Here is a 26,255-nt window from a genome sequence, read left to right on the forward strand (position 1 = left end):
GTTGTATTCTGCCTAGTTTATGCTTTTTGTATACTTGTAATTTGTGTTTGTGCCCAGAAACCTTTAAGAGATCCTGCTCCTTTGTCCCTATATTAGATGCATTATTGTGATCAGTGCTTACTCCCAGACTTGCTGCTTAAGTCAAATATCTGGAGGCCTTTAAATCCCTTAGGTATCTTAAAACCAACACAAAATAGCAGTACCATCTTTCAAATAATAACTAGATATTGCATCCTGCTGCGTCTTGCTTCTTACACGCTGTTTACCATGCTGTAAGTCGTTGCCTGCCAGATTCCATACTTCGGAGAGTTTTAAACTGGTTCAGTTTGGGGTTTCATATGTTTTCATTTAGAGGCGACCTGGTATGGCAATTTGACTGCACTGTTCGTATTGGAAAGGACCATGGCTGATTTGCATGTCTGGTTACTGACTCAAGTGGCATGGTGGGTGAGAAAACGATGGACTGGGAAACAGTCATTGCTAATTACCAGTGGCTGAGATTAATCTAAGAAGCCTATACGTCACGATTTTATGGTTTTCTCCATGTAATGCCTTAAATGCGACAGGTAAGACCAGACACGGGTTCTGAGCTCACTGTGTGTGCCTTAGGACTCGAAATTCAACCTACTGACAATGCCCATATTTGCCAAAATCAGTCTGGAGTTGTGTGTGTTCCTATTCAGAGGGCTCCTACCCTAAAATGTTGGCCTGGGCGGTTATTATTGGAGCAGGGCGAAGGATTCTTTACACATGACTGGTGCCTGTCTGAAGCGGCATAGTGGGCAGCACACCATGTACTGGTATACCAAGGTCTGGGATTAATTCAAGCTTTCCTGTTCCACTTTTTTCCCTTAGATCGACAAGTTAGACCCAATGGCTCTTCCCAAGTCTCCTCCTTTCAGGGTTTAAACCCATTCACAGATGCTGTCAGATGTTCGTGTGAGACCCACAAGACATCTGTGTGTTGTGTCTAGGATCTGAACATGACCCCCCCAACCTGTGACTCCTGTTCTTTGATGCATCTGTAGACCATCAAAGAGCGGGAAGCCAAGTTGTTTGGCAAGGCCCAGAGTTATATGCTATAGTAAGCTGGCTCAGCATATAGTATACCAAAGTAAGGTATCGGGTGCACAGAGTCCAGGGAATCCCCAGAGGTATCGCAGAGGCTAAATTAGACATGTCCTAACAGCTCATTCATTCACTCAACTTTATTCGGTCATAAGAACATTAAAGTGCACAGTAATAAATACGTTAAAAACATATATAAAAAAGTTTTGGGAAAATCATATTAAAAGGACATCGATATATACAGTAAAAAAAATACATTTGTGTAGAATAGTGTCCACTTATCAACCAGTGTGTGCAAGGTAACTTCCATCGCCACCTTTCAGATCTACGCAATCAGGGTACATTAAAAATTGACTGGTACAAAATTATTTGATTTCTTATGTTATGTTAAAAATTATTTATAGAGCGCGCATACACCAATTGGTTTCTTGGTTCTTGGTCTAGGATGTGCTGGAGCTTTATTGGTCTGTCATGTGCTTAATGTAGTCATAGGCTTGGGCAAATTGCCAGATCTTAAAAAGTTTTCTGAATTTTATGAGGTCCGTACATGCTCTAATGTTAGATGGAAGGAAATTCCAAAATCCAGGTGACAACACTGCAAATCTGCAGCCACCTTGTTTGCGTCAGTTTGTAAGAGGGTGTGATTAGCAGGTTCATATATGATGAACGCAAATTGCGCACAGGTATATGCCTTTTAATGAGGTTGGAGATTAATTTGGGGCTTGGGCTATGCAGGGACTTAAAAATCAGGCAGCCCACTTTAAAAGCAGAACTTTGTAAGATGGGGAGCCAATGTAGCTTCCTCATGGGGGGGGAGACTTGTTCCCACCTGCGTTGCTGAAAGATCAACCTAGCAGCCTGGTTCTGCACTAGCTGCATGTCTCCTGGTGAGATACAGTGGTATACCAAAGTATAGAGAATTGGCATATTCTAAGTGAGAGATCACCAGGGCTAAGACAGCCTGTATTAGTGCTTCACTTGTGAGGAGTCTGCTGATTTTCCTTATTTTTCTTAATTGATGATGGCAAGTCAAAGTAACCGATGTAATTTGGGTTTTCATTGAGAGGTCGTGGTTTATTATCACCACAAGACTATTAGCTGAGGAAGATGGGGTGGGGGGAGCGCCCAACTTATTTGGCCAAAACCACTGACTCCCAGGGTTCTGGGTGCCTCCTAATAGAATGAGTTCGGTCTTTTCCGAGTTGAGTTTCAGCTGATTATTATTCATCCAATTCCAAATATGCAGCATAGTGGCTTGGAATTATTAATGGCGAATATAAGCTGTAAATCGTCCGCATAGTTAAATGTACACACCTTCCTTTCTTTTAAGGATTGAATCAGTGGGAGGAGGTAAAGATTAAATAGATGAGGAGGTAGCGGAGAACCCTGAGGTACACTGCAAGTTACACTCCTTTTAGGTGCTGTGAAATGGGACAAGCGGACTGACTGGGAGAGGTCCTCCAAAAATGACCCTATCCATCTGAGTGCTGATCCCTTAAGTCCCGCGGCTCCGACACGATCGATCAGAATATCATGCTCGACCGTGTCAAATGCAGCAGACAGGTCCAACAGCACCAAAGCCTGAGCGTATCTTAAAGGCAATATATTGCATATATATCTGTTATACAATGGTATCTGATAGAGACTACTAGCTGCAGATTCCTTCACGTAGATTATCCCTATGCGTGAGACTGGATCCGGAAAACGTTTGCCACAGCATCCCTGCGGGGCGACACCACGCGACTCCGCCTAGGCGTCGTCCACGTACGTGACGTCAGCGAGGTCACATAAGACCCACCCCGGCGCGCCTACGTCAGTTTTTTCCTTTTCCGCATGCAACGCGGATGTGGTCCTTGCTACAGGCCTGTTTGTGCCCTCTTTTTTCCTTCCATTGTCCCTTCTTTGTGGAACAGTGTGCGAATGCCTTCAGACTTCAAGACTTGCACATCGTGTGGGAGTCTTATGTCGGCGACGGACCCTCACCTCATTTGTATGTGGTGTTTGGGGGAGGATCACGGCACCACTGATTGTGCGGCGTGCCAACAGTTGAAGCCGAAGTCAAGGCTGGAGCGCCGGATGAAACTTCTCTCGGCGCGGCTCTCCATGTCTACTTCCTCCTTTCGGTCTGCTTCGGCAGAATGCTTCAGATACTGCCGTGGTCGTCGTCCTCGCCCTTCTCTGATGTCACGTGAGCGTCGCTCCCCGGTGGGTAAGTGTAGCAGTTTGTCCCCGGGGACTGGTATCCGGCCTGCCGGGGGCACGGGCTCTCCGCGTGTCGGTCAATCCACCATTTCCCGGTGTTGGGGCCTCGAGAGTCCAAATGGAGACATACGCGGCTGCTTTGCAGGCCCCGCTGGCGTCTCCTCCTCCTTCCCTTCCTGGGGCGTCAGCGGATCCCTTGCCTTGCGCGGGGCCCTCTGCGGCGCTGCCGGTGGCTCCGGCGCCGACTGGTTCGGATCCAGGCTTGGAGGATGTGGTGCTGTTGTGCTGCTGCTCCTCTGGGGCACCTCCTTCAGATCACGGCGTATCTGCCTCGCGGCAAACTCTGTGGTGTCGGGGAGGTCGCCGGGGCTCGGGTCGCAACCCCGATCCCCTCTCGGTCCTTTGACAAGGTGGTCCTGTCTAAGGCCGAGGTGACGCCGCTACGGCGCCGGCAACGGCTGGACCGTGCAGAGGCACAGGGGTCCGTGGACCCTCCTTGTCCCGCTCCGAGTTGTGGCTGGGTGAGGACCCCTCGTTGGGACCTTCTCGTCCCTCCCCACAGGCGGCTGCCGAGTCGGAGGTTGAATTGTCCCTGGCGCTGCACCATGGGTTGCCTGACGATCTCTGCCACATTCTGGGCCGCGGCTTGCGGAAGGCTTTGGTCACTCCCCATGCCCTTCTCGTTCCACCGCGCAGGGGGCTGCCTCTGTGGGGGTTGAGTCGGCACGGCCCCGAGGCCAGTTCGGCTCTGGCTCCACTCCGGTCCCCGATGAGGTGTGACTGGAAGGAACCCTGTCCAGCGACGCCGGGTGGTGCCAACGTTTTGCCCGAGGCGGCGGACTCTACGGCTTCGCGCAGGAGTCATGCTGTGGATTCGTCTTTGGACGCTCCGTCTTCTCCAGAGGCAGGCTGTATATTGGTGTTGTCCTCCCCAGACACTGGTCGCCGCGTGGTATCTTTTTCACCGGCGTCGTCGAAGGGCGGCTCCCCGCCTTTCGTGAGGCAGAGGTGTTCATCGGAAGAGCGGCAGGTCCCTCATTCTTCAGCTCCTTCTGACTTCCAGGTCTGGCCCTTGCCCGTCCCGCTTGACTTCGGGGACAGCCGCCTTAGTTTGCAGCCGTTGCCCTTGGAGGAGCTGCTTTCTCCACCGCGGGGCCCTACTGAGGCGGGTGCAGCCTTTGCTCACGCGGTGTCCACGGCCGTGGGCATTTTGCACATGGGTGACCCAGTTGCTCATTTTCCGGCGAACCATCTCTTGGAGGTTCTCCACCAGGGCTCTGGTGGGAGGGAGATCTTACTTCCCTTTGACGGTTCGCTACTTTCTTCCCTGACGGGGGCTTAGAGGCGTCCCGTCTCAGCGGACCCGGTGCCTCACCACCTTCTGTACCGGCATCTTCTGGCACCGCTTGACCCGGCGTGCCTTTCCCTCCACCCCTCTGCTGCCGGTCCGCTTTTGCAGACCACCTTCCCCTCCCTGCCGCCACTGTTGACTCCTCCATCCCTGGAGGCCCGCTGGCTGGATTCTTGGGGGCGCTAAATGTTCGCCTCGACCAGCGCTGCCCTGCGGGCCCTTAACACCTTGTGTGTTTTGGCTAGGGCCTCCTCTTGTTTGTGGGAGTCGGCTGAGTCTTTGGGATCCGCAGCCTCCCAAGAGATGGTCCAGGTGGACATTATGCCGTGGATGGTCGGGAGCTAGCGGTGTGTGTTCTCTGCTCAGCTCTAGACATCTCAGAGGTGCTGGGCTGGGCCATGGCTTCCTCAGTCGTCCTCTGTCGCCATGCTTGGCTCTGGGACGGTGTGTTCCATGAAAATATTCGGGTGCGGCTCATTGATCTTCCGTTTGACGGCAGCCTGTTGTTCTATGCCCCAGCTGACTCCGCCATCCAAAGTTTCCTGGCGGGGCTCCGTCCTACTCCACCTTATCCTCCTCCTTCTTCCCCTCCTCAGTGACTGCTGAGTTGGGCTGGTTCTGGGCCTTCTTAGGCCTCTTGTTCTGACTGTGGAGTGTGCCTTCTGGGCATTGAGTCCTCCTTGGGATTTTGGCATTGTTGGCTGCTGGACGGCCCTTTGTTGCCATTGTGTGTGTGTTTGCTGGAGTTGTTGCGCAGACTCGGCCCTGAGATTAGGCCTTCTGCTTTGCTTGGGCTGCTTGTCAATCCTTCTGCGGGGTGTTTTTCCCCGTGGTCTTTTTGTTGTTTCCTCTGCTGCAGAAGTTCTTCCAAAGAGGGTTCCCATATCTTGGGACCTAACGTACCCTATGTGGGGTAGAGGTAGCTGTTACATAGCTTGCGCTCTCCCAGGGAGTTCTGGTCGCCTTCGGGTGCTGGTTCTCCATGGCGTTTCTGTATGTTGCTTTTGCTTCTTGAGGTTGTATGCGCGGCCCCCAGTAGTGTTGTAGCAGGACATTTTCTCACCTTCCTGCCCCTGTGCTGAGGGCTGGGGTGATTCTGAGTGCTCCCTTGTCAGGCGTAGACTGCCCGGTCTTTCTGGGGCCCTGGGCTATTCTTCTTGATTTTGGCAGCTTATGACTGTTGGCTCTGTTCTGGCTGGCAGTTGCCTTCCATCCGGAGGGAGCTCGCCTTCCTTTCCCTCTTTTCCTTGGTCTCTCTGGGCTTCTTCTTCTTCTTCTTCCTCCTCTTCCTGTCTTGGCATTGGATGGAAGCTCTGTTGCCTTGTAAGGGAGTGGGGTGCTTCGGCCCCTCTAGCCTTGCCCTTGATTCTTCTGCTGTGATGGTACGGGACTCTTCAGTCTCCTTTTCCTCACACACCCTCTGTGGTCAGTTCTCCTTGTGGGGGTTCCTCTTGCCTGGTAGGGATGAGGTTTCTCCTCTAGCCCACAGATCTGGTCCCCTGTGGGACCTTCTGTTCCGTCCAGGCTGGTGGGGTCCTTTCGCAGACCCTCCTTCCCTGTGGGTATTGCTAGGGTATCTATTCTACGTGAAGGAATCTGTGGCTGGTAGTCTCTATCTGATGTACAAGTTACTTACCTTTGGTAACGATGTATCTGGTAGCGACGATTCTAGCCGCAGATTCCTTCACGGCCCGCCCTTCCTCCCCGGTTTGCGAGGACCCTTGGGTTGGTCTTCGGTACTCGTCTCCTGATGGGGGGGGGCTGTGTCTCCTGTGAGTACCTTCTTTTGCTCTTGACAGGTGGCTCCGTCTGGTTGCGGTTCATTCCTCCTCTTGGTTCCTTGGAGGATGGGGTTACAGTGCTTCTGTGCCCCGCTGCTCTGGTTACTCCAGGTTTGGGAGTGTTTACCTTCAATATCTGTCCTCCCTTCCCTTACTGTTGCTGCTGAGGGTCCTGGCCCCTCTGCCTACCTCCGCATAGGGGTCATCTGGCTAGGTTTTCCCTTGTTCCTTGGGGGCTGGTTGCCCTCTATGCTAGGGTGGCTTGGAGGTTGTGTTTCTGCCTGTTTTGGGACTGGCTCCCCTTCCTTATTTCTGGATGGGGGTGGTGGGCCTGTTACGTGTATCATGGCTTTTTACGCATGTTCCTTGTTTCAGGGGGACGGTTGTCTATGTACTGGCAGGGTGGCTGCTCGAGGCTCTGCTCTGTTCTTTCTTCTGCCCCTGCCTTGGGACACTGCAGTGTTGCACTGTTCCTTATGATGTCGTTTGTCTCTCCTTTTTTTCTACTCTTTCTCACACTATTCCCATGCTCCCACAGTTTTTTTGTCTGGTGGCTCCGCATTGTGGTGCGGAAAAGTTCTCCAAATGAAACTGACGTAGGAGTGCCGGGGTGGGTCTTATGGGACCTCACTGACGTCACGTTACGCGGACGACGCCTGGGCGGAGTTGCGTGGTGTCGCCCTGGCACGCAGGGATGCTGTGACAAAAGTTTACCGGATCCAGTCTCACGCCTGGGGAGAATTCTACGTGAAGGAATCTGCTTCTAGAATCGTCTCTACCAGATACATCGTTACCGAAGGTAAGTAACTCGTACATCAGCAATGCTCCATGTTGTACAGTCATATAAATAATATAAAGCATCCATATATAAAAGCATATCAATATTACATCATTAAATCCTATAAAATACTAAATGCCTCAATAATCGTCAATCCATGCTACCAGTTGGTAATATAGTAGTACTCAATTTATCTTATAATCATATAGTGCTGTGTGTCTCAGAGCATCGGCATTACTCTGTAGGAGTTCCTAGGTTGGTAGTCATTTTAAGTCATGGCTACACTTGCATTTCAGTTAACGCTGGGACCTCACGAACAACATGGGACATACATTTCTGGTGCCTGAACCAAACACTCAGCAGAAATCTGCTTACGGCAAATACAAATAGTGGTGTGGTGTCAGATTTTAATAACCTTAGTGCCACCCTATATTGTATGATTCCCAATCTATAATAAATGGGGCAAATCCATTTGATATTCATTACAGAAAAAAAGGTTGTGTACCACTGTCTCCAGTGCGTAACCACAAGCTGGACATGCAGTTGTATCTGTGTTTGTTCAAAGTCAAAGTCAAAAACAGCTTTATTCGATTCTGATAAAAAGCAATCATAAAAGCACCGTAAATTTATAAAAATACATTAAAAGACATCATAAAAGGGGGAGTCTAAGTAATAATGACATGTTATATACAGTTAATTTATAGTTTCCTGTATTTGATAACCGATTTTAAAAATGATGAAACAAGGTGCATAATTAATTCATCTTCTAGCATTTGTAGTTTCATCAAAGCAGTCCTACAGTGCCTTAATCTCCAGTATTTTAAGAGTGGAATCAAGAATCTCTTTCTTGGCAAGGTAAACAATTTACAAAAAAGTGTACAATGTAAGGTGGACTGTTTTGACACATTGTCACAGGGGCATAGATCCAGATCTCTAGACCAGCAATTTTGCACCGGGAATGTTATCAGTCTAAAGAAAGTGCCCCCCCTGAATCTAGTCAATAACATGCGCGCATAACAGCTTTGCACCTTAATCAGGTATTGCTGTAGTCCCTGCCCTTGGTGGATCAAATAATGATCTATCACTGATATTTTGCTTTTCTCGGCCAACCAGCGCTTACTCTCAAGAAACTGCAGGCATATATGCTTTAGTTTCTTTCTGGGGACTGAGACTAGGCACTCCGGGGTGTGAAAAAATTCTGGGTGCCCGATATCAGTCAGGAATCCCTTCACATAGCTAAGCCAGGGAATCCTATTGACCCCCTCTAGGTCTAAGCAATCTAGTATCATGTTCCTGTTGAGACCTGTCTCCTCTGTTGACCACAATTTGTACCACAACAAAATGGGGTCAACTTTAATTAAGTCGGAAACATAATCTATGCCAAGTTCCTGGTGGCAAACAAACGTTGAGGTGTTACGAGGAACAGCTAGCAGGTACCGAAGAAATGTATTTTCTCCAAGCTGGATTAATTTAGGATCGATTATATCCCAAAGACCTGCGCCATAGGTCGCAGTGGACACGCATTTTGTTCTGAAAATGTCCAGGAGTACTGGAATTGGGCATCCACCTAGTTTATTGGCAAAAGATCGCACTGCCCCGACTGATCTGGTGAATATCATGTTCCTGGTCTCTAATGCCGAGGTCCACGTCCCCTTTTTGTCAAAGTTAATTCCCAAATATGAGAACGTGTCCGCCATGGCTATTTTCGAACCTTGCATTTTGGGGGCTTCCTGGTAGCACAGGACATTGTGAAGATTTTACTTATATTTATTTTAAGGCCTCTCTCGCACATGTACCTAGAAAATTTGTTCACTGCTCTCTGTAAGCCCATTTGGGTTCTGGCCATGATGACTGCATCATCTGCATATAGGAGTATGGGGACTTCTTGATCCTAGGATAATCAAACTGGGCTTCCGTGAGGTGGGATGCTACGCTGTTTATATAAAGATTGAAAAGGAAGGGTGCTAAGATGCATCCCTGCCTAACGCCCTTTTGAATGTCAAATTTGTCGGTACATTCCCCCTTTATTCCGTACCTCACTCTAGCCCCAGCTCCCCTATATAGTTCTTTTATGAAGGCTAGCAGATCTGGTTCTACACCCAATTGCGCTAATGTGGACCATAATTTTTTGTGGTTCAGACAATCGAAGGCTGAACTTAGATCCACAAAACATAAAAACAGGTTTTCCTTTTTGGCCATGGTGTACTTGGAGACAATTAATGCTAGATTCAGGCCTTGTTCTGTGGTACCAAGTCCAGCCCTGAACCCATATTGAAATTGTGAGAGAGCACCTTGATCTTCCACCCATGTCTGCAGTCTGTTAAGTATGACTCTCCCTGCGATCTTCATTAGTGAATCCAACAAAGATATAGGTCTGTAACATTTTGGATCACTACGGTCGCCTTTTTTAAAAATTGGAATAACAATGGCCTCTTGCCATGTAATAAAAAACCCATTCTTATTGGAGCTGTTTAGGACATTTGTTAAGAGTGGGGCCCATAGTTCTAAGTTCGATTTATATACATCTATTGGAACCCCATCAGGTCCCGGGGCTTTCCCAGCGGCACTATTATTAATTGCCTGTTGTACCTCTGCTAGAGAGAATTTCACATTTAGTGGGAAAGTTTTTTGTGCCTTATCCTGGGCTCCAAGTATCTCCTCACTACTCTCAATCTCGTTTGAGGTATCTTTCTTGTACAGCTCAGTGAAATGTGTTACCCATGTATTCTCTGTAATAGCTACTTCTACAGTGTTTGATGCTTTATCTGTGAAGAACGGTGCGTTCACGGCCTTCCAAAATCCTGTATTATCTTTTGTGAGGCTGGCTTTATGTAACGCCTGCCAAGCTTCTTCCTTCAACTCTCGCTTGGGATTTTTTACTGCCTGATAATAGGCTGTTCTAGCAGATCTTATAGCTAATTGATTACGTGAATTTTTTTTTAAAGATGACATTAGGTGCGCGTGCGATTTACTGCACTCGCTATTAAACCATTTGTTTCCACGCTTTTATCCGATCTTTGTGGCCTTCTAAGGAGATTTTGAATTTCTTCGGTTATTTTGAAAAAGGCCTCGCATAATTGGGGGTCTTCCTTGTCCTCAGAGAGACAAGTCTCAAACTCACTGTGCATGTTGTTAATAAGGCTTGCGAAAAAGGCTACTGGTTCTATTTTGTTCCATTTCAGGGAATAGCCATTTTTCTTTGCCAAAGTCAGTTTATAGCTATACTGGTTTTCGGTCAAGGTATTTGATTTACCCCCAGCCTCTACAAGAAGTAAGGATAAAGAACATGGATGATGGTCACTCATGGCTACCTCACTTAAGCTATAAATAAGAATACGCCCAGGTTGCCGCTTGGAGATAAGGGCATAATCTATAATGGTTTGGCAACCCCTCCCGATAAAAGTTGACTTAAAAGGGACTGGTATGGGGCACAGTTCATTTATGAACCCCAAATCTAGTGCCTTCCTCTCTATCAGGACCCAGGCCGCAGATGTTCAGGTGGCTATGTGCGCATAAGTGGGAATTAAAATCCTCAACCAGTATGACACATATGTCACCTGTCTGATCTGCTTCGATAATGCTGATAAGGATTTGGAATAGGTTCTCTAGAATCCTTGAAGTCTTTGGCTTGGAGATATTGTTGTAGAAGTTTACCAGGACAATTGTTTGTTTGTTGCCTTCTGTCAATAACAATATTTGAAAATATTCTGATGTTGGTTCAAAGTGTTCGAGGCATGTGGGCTGCTAAATTCATATCTTAGCATTAGATCGCCGCCTAGTGTTGGGTCCGGATGATCGCACATTGTTGTCCTGGAAGAGTCTTCGAAGTATCCTGAGATAGGTGGCTCCTCCCCTGGACTACAGTGCGCATGGGCATCGGCTCCATCCCCAGATTGTTTTTTTCCGCCATTGGGTTCGGATGCGGTCTCGACTTCTCTCTGTCGGAACCGAGTAAAACTAACTTTTTAAGGCCAAAAGGCCTTGTATTTATAGCGTCGGTATTGTTTGCGCACGGTCTCGAGTTCTTCCGACTCTTGAAGTCGGATTCAGCGGAGTTTTTTCACTCTTCGGACATCGAGGCCTTCTCATCGCGACACGACCACGAATTTCCAGCATGGAGCGGAGTCCGTTTAAGTACTGTCCGCTCTGTGGGTCCAAGTACCCACATATAGACCTGCACCCGGTCTGTAACAAATGCCTTTCACCGGACCATGACGACGGCAAGTGTAAGGCTTGCGCTCAATTCAGGTCGAAAAAGACTCTCAAGCTTCGGCGCGCGGTGCGCCTGGAGGCCAGACAAGCGGCCCCGGATCCAGAAAACATCTTCGGCGACCAAGAAGAAGATGAACAGGGTCATCATCTCCAAATATCCCCACCCGAAACGGAGGTCGAGGCGGATCCGGAAGACGACGACGGAGTCGTGGATCAAGGCCTTGAATACGTCGACGAGGTAGGGGACGTCGAAGAGATTTATGGGGCCGCGGCAGATAGCTCAGGGGACGAGCTATGCCCCGAAGGTTTCGAAGATCACGATCGGGTCACGGGATCGCCAGGTGGCCTTACCCAAGACCCCGTACCGCAAGCCACGGCCCCGCCTTCAGGCCCGGCCACGGACATACTTGCTGGGCAGGCCGGATCGAAACCGAAACCGACGGTATCGACTACGCCTAAAATGGCCGACCCGAAAACGAAACTGAAACTTAAGGACTCGAGCGTCCCTAAAATGGCGGCCGGCCAACAGAAAGCTACTGCACCCGCCGCCGCTTCGGCTCCGTCGACCTCCGGCCCGCAGAAGTCGAAGAAGTCGGTCGATTCCACAGGGTCAAAATCGGCGCCAGAGGAGGGATCCTCTAAGAAGGGTGGTCGGCACGGATCAACCGCTGCGACACCGTCTAAGCACGCCAAGGCCAGCGGCACGGCTCCGGTTCCGACTGGGACTCCGTCCGTCGGACGCGACACAAGCACACGGATCGACGGTTGGCACATCTGCGCATCGATCCAAAGACTCTGGGTCGGCGGCAACTGCATCGGCGTCCAAGACTCCGAAAGGCCACCATAACGTCGGATCCGAGGGGAAGGTCAAGACATCCTCGTCAGCGCCAAAAGCCACTGTGAGTGAAGTGTCCCCCATCGCCGCTTCGCTGCAGAGAATCAGGGACAAGGCCGCTGCTACGTCGGCTCCGTTACCGTCGCCTCAGACGCCGAAGGACACGCCGGCAAAGCCTAAGAGTAGGCTTCTCTTCCTTCTGCCGCCGAAAGAGGCTCCGAAGGCCTTTTCGACGAAATCGACGCCAAAGAAGTCGGATTCTTCTACGGGGGGGTACCTTCAGGTCGAGAACTCGAATCAGAGGACGATTCTGAGCATTTCATCGACGCCAACACTGGCAAATTAACCCTATACAAAAGGAGGATTACTTCTGAGCCTCTGGACTCATATGTCATCCCACTAAAGAAAAAAAGGGTTCCTCTGGACGCTTCTGGCCTCATAGAACCTATCCAGCCTCCTCCAAGAAGAAGCCCTACTCCCTCACCAGAACACTCTGAGGGTGAGGGATATCATGAGGAGGACCAATACACCTTCCCCATCAATGAACCAGATGCACATCCAGATGCATATGATGACATTGGTGACCAAGGCACCCAAAGTGTGGGGCAAGACCCACAGCCTTTCAGTGCACGTGCATCCCCAACAGAGGATTCTGCAGGTTTTCATGCACTCATTGAGAGGGCAGCTGCTAATCATGATGTGGACATGCATGCTGACCCAGTAGAAGAGGACTTTCTTTTTGACACTTTTTCAGTCTCTGAAAGAACTGTGAAAACGCTGCCTATGCTCAAGGGAGTCCTCAAGCATGCAGCTGACATCTTTAAAGAACCTACCAGAGCGAGAGTGGTCAATCCACGTATCGAGAAAAAGTACAGACCAGCACCTGCAGACCCTGCATACATTCGGGGCCGTTGCCACTAGACTCTCTTGTGGTCGCAAATGCCAGGAAACGGGCCAACTCCCAGACAACGGGCGAAGCTCCTCCCCCAGACAAAGAGTCCAAAGTGCTAGAGGCAGGGGGCAAAAGAGTGGCGGCACAAGCTGCAAACTTTTGGCGTATTGCAAATACACAAGCTCTCTTAGCACGTTACGATAGGGCGCATTACGACACCCTAGAGCAGATTGTACAACACCTGCCTCCACAGTTTCAAGAAGGCACCAAACTGCTTATTGAGGAAGGGAAACTGATCTCCAACGCAGCCATCAAGTGTGCACTTGACGCCGCAGACACAGCAGCTAGGGCGATCAACACTAGCGTCATGCTGAGACGACAAGCTTGGCTCCGCATATCAGGGTTTAAACCTGATATTCAGACAACCATACTTAATCAGCCAGTCAATCCTGATAGACTGTTTGGTCCAGATGTTGACACCACCCTCGAAAAGATAAAGAAGGACACGGAAACTGCTAAATCTATGGGGGCCCTACAATCACAACAGTTTCGTGGCAATAATTTTCGTCGCTCAGGTGCACGTGGAGTCACCAGAGGACAAATGGGTCAGCAATCGCAATTCTCAAGAGGCGGAGCACAATCCTCGTTCACAAAACAGAACAAGGGAGGTTACAGAAATAACAGCAACAGAGGTCGCGGCAGAGCAAACAACAACTCCCGCTCCTCTACCCCAAGCAAACAGTGACTCTCTGTCACTGCCCCCCGACCACTTAACACCTGTCGAGGGGAGACTGCAGCAGTTCCTGCCCGTCTGGAGAAACATCACCACAGACAGATGGGTGCTACAACTTGTCCAGTACGGTTATTGTCTAGAGTTAAAGTCCACTCCACCCAACATTCCACCAAGGCAACGGCCTATGTCCGCAGAGCATTTGCACTTATTGCAGCAGGAAGTAGTGGCGATGCTGCAAAAAGGCGCAATCGAGCTCGTGCCAGTGGGAGAGGAAGGAACAGGGGTATATTCCCTGTACTTCCTTATTCCAAAGAAGGACGGATCTCTCAGGCCCATTCTAGATCTACGTCCCCTCAACCTGTACATACTGTCGGAACATTTCCATATGCTTACACTGCAACAGATTCTTCCCTTGTTAAACCAAGGGGACTTCTTAGCAACCTTAGATCTCAAGGATGCTTATTTCCACATTCCACTACACCCGTCCCACAGGAAATACCTCAGGTTCACTATCCAAGGCAAGCATTACCAGTTCAAGGTCCTACCCTTCGGAGTCACCACAGCCCCGAGGGTGTTTACCAAGTGTCTGGCGACAGTAGCAGCGCACCTCAGGAGGCAGAACATCCATGTCTACCCCTACCTGGACGACTGGCTCGTTCAAGCCAAGTCGGAACTACAGTGCGCCGCGGACATGTCGACTACCATTCACCTCCTTCACAATCTAGGTTTCTCGTTGAACTACCCAAAGTCGCATCTTCAGCCGGCACATGTCCGGCAGTTTCTAGGTGCGACGATCAATACCCTGACGGCCATGGCTCAACCAAACCAAATCAGGATAGACAGCATGCAGTCTCTAATCCAGAAGTTCAGACCACAACACTCGCTTCCAGCGAGAGTGTTCATGCAGTTGATAGGCATGATGGCCTCCTGCATCTTCATAGTCCCTCACGCACGGTTACATATGCGCCCGCTCCAGGAGTGCTTAGCAAATCAGTGGACACAGGCTCAGGGAAATTTAACAGACCTAGTGTTGGTTACCAGTCGGGCATACGACTCTCTGCATTGGTGGACTCCACACAACCTTTGCAAGGGCCGACTGTTCCAGGAGCCAGTGCCACAGATTATCCTGACGACGGACGCATCTCTCCAGGGTTGGGGAGCTCATCTGCTCACTTACACAGTGCAGGGACTATGGACGACGCAGCAACAGAAGATGCACATCAACTATCTGGAACTGATGGCAATCTTCATGGCGATCAAGTCCTTCATTGTACATCTGTGCAACAAGGTAGTGTTAGTCCGGACGGACAACATGACCGCGATGTACTACATTCAAAAGCAGGGAGGCACCCACTCGCCACAGCTGTCTCATCTGGCTCAGAGCATGTGGAAGTGGGCCATTCAAAGGAACATTTTCCTCATGGCAGAACACCTCCCGGGCAAGGACAATCAGATGGCGGATCTGCTCAGCAGATACAGCCATCACATGCACGAGTGGGAGTTACACCCATCTGTACTCCACCCGTACTTCCAGCAGTGGGGTCATCCGGAAATAGACCTGTTTGCAACAAAAGAAAACGCAAAATGCCAATACTTTGCCGCCAGGTTCCCTCACCCACAGTCGCAGGGGAATGCGATATGGATGAACTGGTCAGGCAAATTTGCGTACGCTTTTCCGCCAGCCCCTCTGATACCGCTGGTGGCAAGAAAGCTAAGGCAGCACGCGATGACTCTCATCCTGGTTGCTCCAACGTGGGCGCGCCAAGCATGGTACACCACGTTCCTCGAACTCTCAGTGGTGCCGCATCAAAGACTGCGCCTCACGCCCAGACTTTTGACGCAGAACCATGGAGAAATTCAGCATCCAGATCCGCAACAGCTCAACCTGGCGATCTGGCTCCTGAAGTCCTAGAGTTCGGATACCTTAACCTGCCTCCAGAATGCATGAACATCATCAAGGAGGCAAGAAAGCCAACTACCAGAGCATGCTATGCTGCAAAATGGAAGCGTTTTGTCATTTACTGTACTGCTAATGACATCAACCCGCTAGATGCATCTATCCCTAACATCATTTGTTATCTGTTGCATCTTTACAAGTGCAATCTAGCGTACACTTCCATTCGGATACATCTATCCGCCATAGCGGCTTATCTTCAGAACAGGCAGCATCTCTCTGTCTTCAGAGTGCCTGCCATTAAAGCTTTCCTTGAAGGTCTGAAACGAGTCATTCCCCCAAGGACACCACCAGCTCCGGTGTGGAACCTCAATGTGGTCCTCACCAGACTGATGGGACCACCTTTTGAGCCACTGCACTCGTGTGAACTCCAGTTCCTAACGTGGAAAGTAGCTTTCCTAATAGCTATTACGTCACTGAGGCGTGTTAGTGAGCTACAAGCGCTCACAATCCAAGAGCCTTTCATTCAGATTCATCCAAATAGGGTAGTGCTACGCACTAACCCCAAATTCCTTCCGAAGGTGGTGTCACAGTTTCATCTCAACCAAACTATTGACTTGCCGCCATTCTTCCAAAACCCACAAACGGTAGCGGAAAGAATGCTCCATACATTAGATGTACGGAGGGCGTTGATGTACTACATAGACAGGACACAACCCTTTAGAAAGACAAAACAACTTTTTGTTGCCTTCGCACCACAACACAAAGGCAACCCCATTTCAAAAGCAGGAATAGCCAGGTGGATTGTTAAGTGCATCCAAATATGTTATCAAAAGGCCAAGCGCACTCTAACCATACCCCCAAGGGCGCACTCCACACGCAAATTGGGGGCATCCATGGCTTTCCTAGGGAACATTCCTTTAGAGGACATTTGCAGAGCAGCCACGTGGGTTACACCACATACCTTTACCAAACACTACTGTGTTGATGTACATTCCAAGCAGCAAGCTGCTGTAGGACAGGCTGTTCTCAAGACACTCTTTCAGGTTTCTGCAGCTGGCACGGGCAACCGCCGCTGATGGAGGGACTGCTATGTATTCTATGCTAAGATATGAATTTAGCAGCCCACATGCCTCGAACTGAATATGCTACTTACCAGTATGCATCTGTTCTTGGCATGTAGGGCTGCTAACATTCATATCGCCCACCCTCCTCCCCGGTGCCTGTCGCAGCTGCAGATATACTATTGTATTCAGTCATTAGCATGGACATCCTTTACACTTTTCACTCCATCTTCTGCCACAATGGCGAAAAACAATCTGGGGATGGAGCCGATGCCCATGCGCACTGTAGTCCAGGGGAGGAGCCACCTATCTCAGGATACTTCGAAGACTCTTCCAGGACAACAATGTGCGATCATCCGGACCCAACACTAGGCGGCGATCTAATGCTAAGATATGAATGTTAGCAGCCCTACATGCCAAGAACAGATGCATACTGGTAAGTAGCATATTCATTACGGTAAAGCCGTCCAGGAGGTTTGATATACAGACGCACAAACCCCCCTTGTTTCTTCCCCTTTTCGTGTGGATTGCTGGTGTGTGAAATGTGCGAAAACCGTTTATATGAATTGGGGCCAATGCCCAGGTTTCCTGCAAACATATAATAGAGTGTTTTAGGAGAAGGTTTGTACAGTCCATGTTATCAATCTTACCCGATAGCCCCGCTATATTCCATGACATGAGGCCTAAGCTCTTTGTCGTTTCTACGTTTATGTCTGATGCTCTTACTATACACCGCGTAGTGGTGTCAACAAGGGTTCCTTTATTTCCTATATCAGCTGTCATTGGATCTATGAGTGACATTTCATGACCATCTCTAGTACTAATCGTCTGGATTCTGTTGTCAGGGAGATGACCCACAGGGGTCTTATCATTAGTCTCTATGCCTGTTATACCTAACTTATTGGGGATAACGGCAGTTGTGGGCAGTCAATCCACCATTTCGAGTGTGCTAAATCTATTACTGACTGGGAAGCCCATGACCTGGGCTCGGTCTTCAGAAGTTTCTTCGTTTGAGGGATATCTAATGCCTTGGTTCCCCGCCCAATAGTTACCATGAGCGTTAAAGTTTGGGGCGCCTATAGCTCAGCTATAAAAAAAAGTTAGATCATGTGTCTGGATCCTGGTGTCTGGCACATGGTGCCACTCGTCGCATATATATCTAAGGGCTTGCCTATCTCCAAAATGTATGATAATGCAGTCCCTCGGGATGTTTTTCCTGCTACACCCCACCCAGTTAACCCTCCGCACAAACAGGATCTTGCTTCTGTTGTGTGAGGGTAAGGGCCTGTTGTTATTGAGCCAGTGTATTGTCTTGTTTTTTAGCTCAATGTAGGACTCTGTATTACCCCGCCCCAGTTCCGGGACTCCAGTCAAAACAACAACGTAAGGCTTGGATTCTGGGGGCAGATCTATAATCGGTAGTGGACAGTGTTCTACGTTGGCTGTGCTAATACCAGTTCCCTGCTTAAATGTAGCTTTAGAAATACCCCCACCCGTCATATTCTTTTGGTTTCTTATCACAGGTGTGTTTTCAACAGTCAATGTACTTTAGGCAGATTCCATCCTTGGTTGAGATGAGCTTGCTGTCAGGACACAGCATGGAGGGTTGGTTGTTGTTGGATTAGGCTTTGTTTTTCCTGAGTCTTTAGGAGCCACGGAGCTGTCCTTTGCCACTGGTTGACTTATTGGAATAGTTTTTTTAATTAATTCCAAGTTGCGTAATGACATCTGCTCAAGTTTTTTTAAGCGCTCCTCCATATGCTTCAGTCTATCATTAATTGGTCTTATAGACAGTGTCAAGATCTCGCTCAATTTTACCCAGAAACTATCCTCAAGGGACGCAAGAGAGCACACTGTTGTAGTTGCTGGATTTAAGACAGGTCCAGCTAAATGTATTTCGACAGTAGGTTTAATGACTGATGTAGGGTCGGTACTACCCGCTGGTAAATTTTTATTTTGTCTACCCTTTTTTGTTGTCCCTGACTTCTTCTGCTTTGGTATTGCTCCAAGTCTTGTGTTCTCAGGGATGGTCAGACCTCCTTTTTCAGCTAGTAATTGTGCTCTGGTGGACACTCCTTCGGGGAGGATAATAACTGAACTTTGGGGATTTGATGTTTGAATGCTTGTGACTACATTGGTAGTAATACAAGTCAGATTGTCCACTATATCACTAATCAGATCCATTGCAACAGAATCGTTAGTTGTATTTATAGCTACATTTCTATCAAGACTACCTAATGAGGCAATTTTTCCCAGTGAGGACCGTTTGTTAAATAGAGGGTCTGTTGATAGCTGGCGTTCGATGAGCTCGATTTCGCAGGCTAGCACTGTTGCAGCTCTAGTGAAGAAATTGTCTAGTGGTCCGGACACAGTGCCTCCACGTGCATTTGACCTTGTGGAATGTTCAGCCATGATGTTAGATAAATATACCCTGAATATGAAGTACCAATATGTGATGATAACGTATAGACTCACTTCGTTTCTTGCTCTGCCCAGATGTTGGCGGGGTGGCCCAGCCCAGCCTCTCAGGCCTCGAACGGGCTCAAACGGGCCCGGGCGCGAACCCGCGACGCGGGGGCTGTCGTTGGTTTAAGGCGCCTCCGGGGGCGAAAGTGGAGGTAGCGGCTTCCGCTGCAAAGCAAGGCAGGCTGGGAGATGTAGTCTCCCTCCTCTCGGCAGCCGCTGGTTCTCGGGCTGCGGCGGCGGGAGGGAGACCGAGTGATGCCTTGTTGACCGGCTGCACAGGAAATTTACAAGTAAGTGTCCCCCAAATGCTCAAGAGGTGTAGACAGCGCCCGCTCCACCGGGGCTGTCGTTGGTTTAAGGCGCTTCCGGGCACAGCAGTGGAGGTAGCGGCTTCCGCCGCAAAGCAAGGCAGGCTGGATGATGTAGTCTCCCTCCTCTCGGCGGCCGCTGGTTCTCAGGCTGCGGCGGCGGGAGGGAGACCGAGTGATGTCTCGTTGACCGGCGGCACAGGAAATTTACAAGTAAGTGTCCCCCAAATGCTCAAGAGGTGTAGACAGCGCTCCTGTGTTTGTTTCACATACGTTGAATGACCTTAAAGGTAAACAACCAAATCTGAATCTCACATAGAGACTGCTCGCCATAGGTGGTGAGATCTGGTCATAAAAAAGCTTAAACTCGTGAACGGGTTTGATATTTAAAAACTCAGTATTCGGGCGTGCGATGATCTATTAGTCACATACAGTTCTTCTACGTAGGCCCATTTCTTAGCTTTCACAGTGGCAATATCATTCTTACTAATACATTCCGGACATTCCCACAAACGAATCAGCTCCAGCGATCTACACCAGAATTTTACATGGCCAAGGGATCCTTTTGGCATCACCCCGATTTAAGACTTCTTTCAAAGATTCCCAGTATTGGCCTATCTTCGGAGTGGACAAAATGCGTAGCCAGTAAATCAGTGATTTAATTATGGCCATGTTGCCAATTCTCTTCAGCTCTTGGTCAAAGAACAGTGGAATCGGCAGAGTGCTGGCTGGTACCGGTATCAGGGAACTAGCAAATGTATTTTCACTCACCACTAGCTTGTGTAAATCACCATGGCCCCATAACTGTGCACCATATAGTGCAGCATTTTGGGCTTTTATTCGGTAAATCTCCAGAGCAGGAGTAATTGACCGAGACCAAGACTGCTTGTTGAAACGCAATATGGATTTGGACTTATAATATAGAGTCAGTTGGCTTTTGTCTATTTGGTGATACCAACTCAAAGATTTGTTTTACCTTACTCCCAAATAATCAAATTTAAACACCCATTCAAGTGGTTTCCCCATTATCTTTACTGGTCTACATTTTCCCTTGGTTTTACCAAATGCCATATATATTTGTATTCTCCATGTTTAATTCCAGGCCCCTGGTCTCATAGAATCCCAGAAATTTGTCGCTTAGCCTCTGGAGTCCCATTAGGGTCCTGGATAGGAGTAATGCGTCGTCAGCGAACAACAGGATTGGTACTTTTTCTCTGTTTAACTTTGGAGAATCGTTTTCACAATCCTGCAGTTAATTGACCACCCCATTTTCATAGAGGGAGAACAGTGTGGGTGCAAGGACACAGCCTTGGCATTCCCCTCACCAGGTAGGAATCTTGGTAGATAATTTGCCGGAATTTTTCCAGTGGACCTGCTTGTAGTTGTCCTCATGCATCCTTACAAGCAGATTCACAAGCTGTACCAGGACTCCCATTTCTTTTAAAACTGACCAAAGCCTTTCCCGCTGTACCAGTTCGATGGCGGCACGGAAGTCAACGAAAGCTATGCATAATTTTTGCTTTTTTAATTGCACGTATTTCCAGATAAGTAAGATATGCCTAAACACCTGATCACATGTACTAATCTCGGTGCGAAAATCTGCTTGGTAGGGTAACAAGATCTCTTTGTCCCCCATCCAGATTAATAATTTATCTAACACCTGTCTGGCGAAAATATTTTGCGTGTTGACTAATAGGCTGATCGGCCTATACTTCGATAGGGTGGAGGTGTCACCTTTTGTTCGAGGCATGTGAGCTGTAAATCACATGCTTTGCATACTCCTGCCATCTAGTGTTGGGTCTGGGTGTTTGCACGTTGTTTTTCTTCGGAGAAATCTTTCCAGTCACGAGGTAGGTGACTCCTCCTTTTGTGATAGTGCGCATGGGCACGACTCCATTGTTAGATTGTTTTTTTTTCAGCCATCGGGTTCAGGCGTGAATTGTTGCGCTCCGTTTCTCGAGTTTCCTTCGGTGTGCAATCCACTTCCACTCGACGATATTGTTTCCGATCGCGTATTTCCCTTCATCCTTGTATCGTAGTTAATACAAAAACTCTTTTCAATTGGAAAACTCGTGGAAGGCCGTCGGGCCTACCCGGGTTGGTCTGCCTCGCAGTCGATGGAACGGACTCCATTCAAATTCTGCCCTCTGTACCACTTGAAGTTCCTGTGCACCAACTCACACAAAGTGTGCAACTTGTGCGAACAGAACTGCGATGCGTGTAAATCTTTCCGCTCGAAGAAGATAATCCGCGACCATCGGGCTTGACATCACGACATGCAGAGTCAGAACACTGGTTCCATTCTGGACCTCTTCGGAGAAGATTCCAAACAAGAAACCAGCTATGCCATAGGGGCTGAGGAAGAACAAGAGGACCCAATCTCCGAGTCCGGCTCTGATGGGGACGAAGACATTCCTCCGGGTCAGCATATTTTGAGTATCAATCCTCCCTTGCCCCAGAGTCCATCTCAGAAAAAGGCTCTGGTCCCACCTCTGCCTTCGGGCCATGGTTGGCACCGAGAACATGTTTCCAACGTACCGCCTGCGGCTTTGGCACCGAAACATATGTCAAAGCCTTCCAGCTCGGGATTGAGTCATCCACATTTGGGCTCCGAGCCAAAACCTTCAGGGTCGACACCAAAATTTGTCTCAGGCCCAATTCCTTCGAGGCTGAAACCGTCTTCTGAACTGAAATCCTCGGCACCAAAAACTTCGACACCGAAACATAACGATGCTCCAATGCCACCAAAAAAGCCTTGTTTCGACGTCCCACCCTCAAAACCGGACCCGAAACAAAAGGAACTTTACATTAATCCAAAAACTGGACATATTGTGACCAAATTGCCACTTAAACGCAAACCTGAATCCGAGGAAGCTTAAAAAGGAAACATGTTTGTACTATCCCTTCTCCTCCCCCCTCCCTCCATCACCTCCTTCCCCAGAAACACAGTATTTGCTTATTACTCCTACTAATTCCCCACCACCACATACACCTGATGATCAGGATGATGGGGTTGGGGATTCGGGCAATGATCCTCCACCTGCAGACCCCTGTAAGGATTATAATGCAGACTCTCGCACAGATAATGATCCTGGCCTTTATCCTACAAAACCTTCTCAACCAGATGACAACGTAGGTTACATAGAGCTATTAAGCAGAGCTGCTGAATATCATGGGGTACAATTACATAAAGAATCCCTAGAGGAGGATTTCCTTTTTGAAACCCTTAGTAGTTCCCAAAGATTCACACACATACTCCCCATGCTCAAAGTTATGTTAAGACATTTGGATGACTTATTTAACAATCCTGTTTGTGTACGTATTCTCACCCCCAGGATAGACCAGAAATAGAAACCTGCACTGTCAGACCCATTTTTCTTCAAGGTCCAGTTACCGTTAGACTCTTTAGCGGTTTCTAATGCCAATTCTCAAACGTCAGGAGATGCTCCCCCTCAACAAGGAGTCTAAGCTGATAGACGCCTCTGAAAGGAGAGTAACCTCCCAAGCTGCAAATTACTGGCGCATTGCTAATACCCAAGCCCTTTCAGTCTGGTTTTGCTGCCAAATGAGAATAAGTCCAAAGCCCAAGACCTAGTACAAGAGGGATAGCTCTTCCATTAGGTGTGCATTAGATGTGGCTGACATTGCGGCTAGAGCTGTTAATACCAGCGTGCTACTAAAAAGATATGCATGCTTAAGAATTTCAGGGGTTTAACCCAGAAGTTCAAGCTTCTATTCTTAACGCACCATTTTACAAACAACACCTCTTTGGCCCTGTAGTAGACAAGTCCTTAGAGAAAATGAAAAAGGACACTGATGTAGCAAAGTCTATGGGAGCTCTACAGTCCCCTTCTGGTAGTGGTTCCTTTAGGCGCACCTTCTATCGTGGGGGGTCCAAAAATATCTTTTCAAACACTCCCTCTACACCGTACAAAGGCAACAATCAGCCCTCTGCTTCCAAAAGTTTCTTTAGAGGAAACTACAGAGGCAACATAGCAAAGGTAGAGGTTCCAACACATGCACCTCCCCTCAAATAACAAACAGTGACTTGCCTACACTCCCTCCTGATCATTTAACACCTATCAGGGGACGTCTTTCAGAATTCCTACCCACCTGGCAGTCAATAACTACAGACAAATAAGTACTAGGCATTATCAGTTCTGGTAATTGTCTGAAGCTTACCAAGCATCCTCCAAACATTTCCCCACATTCACACAAAATGTCACCAGACCATTTACACCTCCCCAAACAAGAGGTTCAGTCTCTCCTTTTGAAGGGAGCCTTAGAGCCCCTATCACTACAATATCGGTGGTCTGGCGTGTACTCTCCTAGACCTATTTTAGACCTCAGAGAACTAAATCTTTACATACAATCAGATCATTTTCATATGGTGACGTGTATTTTCACATTCCAATCCATCCTACTCATCACAAATTTCTCAGATTTGTGGTAGAGGGGCAGCACTACCAGTTCAAAGTACTCCCATTCAGAGTCACCACTGCTCCCAGAGTATTTTCAAAATGTCTGGCCGTCGTTGCTGCTCACCTGCAAAGACAACACATTCATGTCTTCCCCTACTTGGACGACTCGCTCATCAAAGCCGGTACGTACCTAAGGTGTCTCCAGCACACTCACATAACACTGCAGTTACTGCACCAACTGGGATTTACAGTCAATGTGCTGAAGTCGCATCTTCAGCCTTCCAACACTCAAAAATATCTAGGAGCCTCTTTAGATACTAAAAAAACTCTGGCTTTCCCCAATGCAGCCAGAATTCGCAATATTCAGGCTCTAATTCTTCCGTTTCAACCCAATCACTCACTACCAGCTCGAGTGTATATGCAGCTGCTGGGAATGATCGCCTCTTGCTTTATAATTGTTCCTCATGCCAGGCTTCACATGTGTAACCAGTCAGTGGAACCAGTCGCGGGGCCTCTTAACCGATCTAGTGTTGGTAAACGGCCATACTCATCGTTCTCTGCAGTGGTGGAACCCCCCAAAATTTGGCAAAAGGATGGCTCTTCATAGACCTTGTTCCACAGACAATACTAACAGCAGATGGATCACTCACTGGTTGGGAAGCTCTTCTCAGGAATCACACAATTCAATACTTTTGGAGCCAAAAGCAAAACACTCTTCACATAAATCATCTAGAGCTGCTAGCAGTGTTTCTAGCACTCAAAACCTTTCAAATTCACCTTGTAGACAAAGCTGTCCTAGTTCACTCCAACAACATGACAGCTATGTATTACATATGAAAACGGGGGGGGGGGCACACTCTCCAACTGTCACACCTAGCTCAAGACATTTGGAAATGGGTCATACACCACAAAATCTATCTCCTAGCAGAACACCTCCCAGGAGTAAACTATCAGATTGCTGACCTTCTCAGCAGACAGAGGTAGCCAATACACAAGTGGGAACTTCACCCTCAAGTTCTTCTCCCATACTATCCAATTCAGGTGTTGTTCCTCAAATAGATCTTTTCGCCACTCACGAAAATGCAAAATGCTCAAGCTTCGCCTCCAGGTATCCACACCCACTCTCCAACGGAAATGCACTATGGATGAACTGGTCAGGGATATTGGCCTACACTTTTCTGCCTCTCCTACTCATTCCATCAATGGTTCGGAAACTCAGGCAAACTTCCCTCACACTGATTTCAGTAGCTCCCACATGGGCCCATCAACCTTGGTTCACGACCCTGTTGGAGCTATCAATAGCTCGGCATCAAAAGTTGCATCTCACATCCAATCTCCTTGCACAGAGCCATGGAGAAATTAGACACCCAGATCCCCAAGAACTCAACCTAGCGATGTGGCTTCTGAAGTCATACAGTTTGGTTATCTGAATCTTCCACCATACTGTATGAACATTATTAGAGATGCCAGAAGACCTACTGCAAGAGCTTGTTGAACAGCTAAATGGAAGAGTTTTGTTATCTATTGTAATAACATCAATCCTCTTGATGCTTCCTTACAAAATATCATATGTTATTTGTTTCACATACAGTGGTCAGAATTAGCTTACACATCTATCCGCTTACATCTCGCTGCAATAGCTGCGTATCTACAAAACAGGCAACACTTATCTCTTTTTAGAGTACCAGTTATCAAAGCTTTTATGGAAGGACTAATATAAGGTATTGACTGATATAGTGCCCACAGCAGTACCAATTCCAGAGCCAAACCTTATACAACCTGTTAACACTCAAGGGAGGGAAGATGAGGCTGTTCCCACTCCAAGTTTAGTAACTATTCCCTCTATTGATACTGAGCGGAATACTGTTGAGCAGTTGCTTAGGTCCTTTATGCTCCCGATCCTGGACATTCTAAAAAGGGTGGAGCACCGACTAGGCAACCTGGAGGCACTGTATCCTGATAAAACAAGTGTTTCCACGACCTCCTCAAGATCTACTATTGTGTAGACAACTCCACCCCAGATTCCAACAGTTTCTGCCCCTATCCCGCTGGCTTTAAATGTCTCCAACAGTGGTAATAATGGAGCCGTTAAACCCCCTGTCAGCAACAAACAGAGCTCTGTAGACCCTTCCAAGATCTCTGCTAAGGCAAACACTGTAACTAGTAAGCCTTTAAATAACAATCAGCAGAAAAACTTGGCTTTACAACAGGTCCAGGCTCCAGTTCAAACAGTAATAAAATCCACGGCAC

General features: G+C 48.2%; 1 protein-coding gene across 1 annotated transcript in view; it reads left to right on the forward strand.

The window, feature by feature from the left end:
- The window catches only part of FRAS1 (Fraser extracellular matrix complex subunit 1), a 1,313,599-nt gene that overhangs the window by 1,202,446 nt on the left and 84,898 nt on the right, over positions 1–26,255 (forward strand). The gene's annotated exons all lie outside the window — the stretch shown is intronic.

This window comes from Lissotriton helveticus, chromosome 2_1 (genome assembly GCF_964261635.1).
Source record: "Lissotriton helveticus chromosome 2_1, aLisHel1.1, whole genome shotgun sequence".
NCBI classification, from domain to species: Eukaryota; Metazoa; Chordata; class Amphibia; order Caudata; family Salamandridae; genus Lissotriton; species Lissotriton helveticus.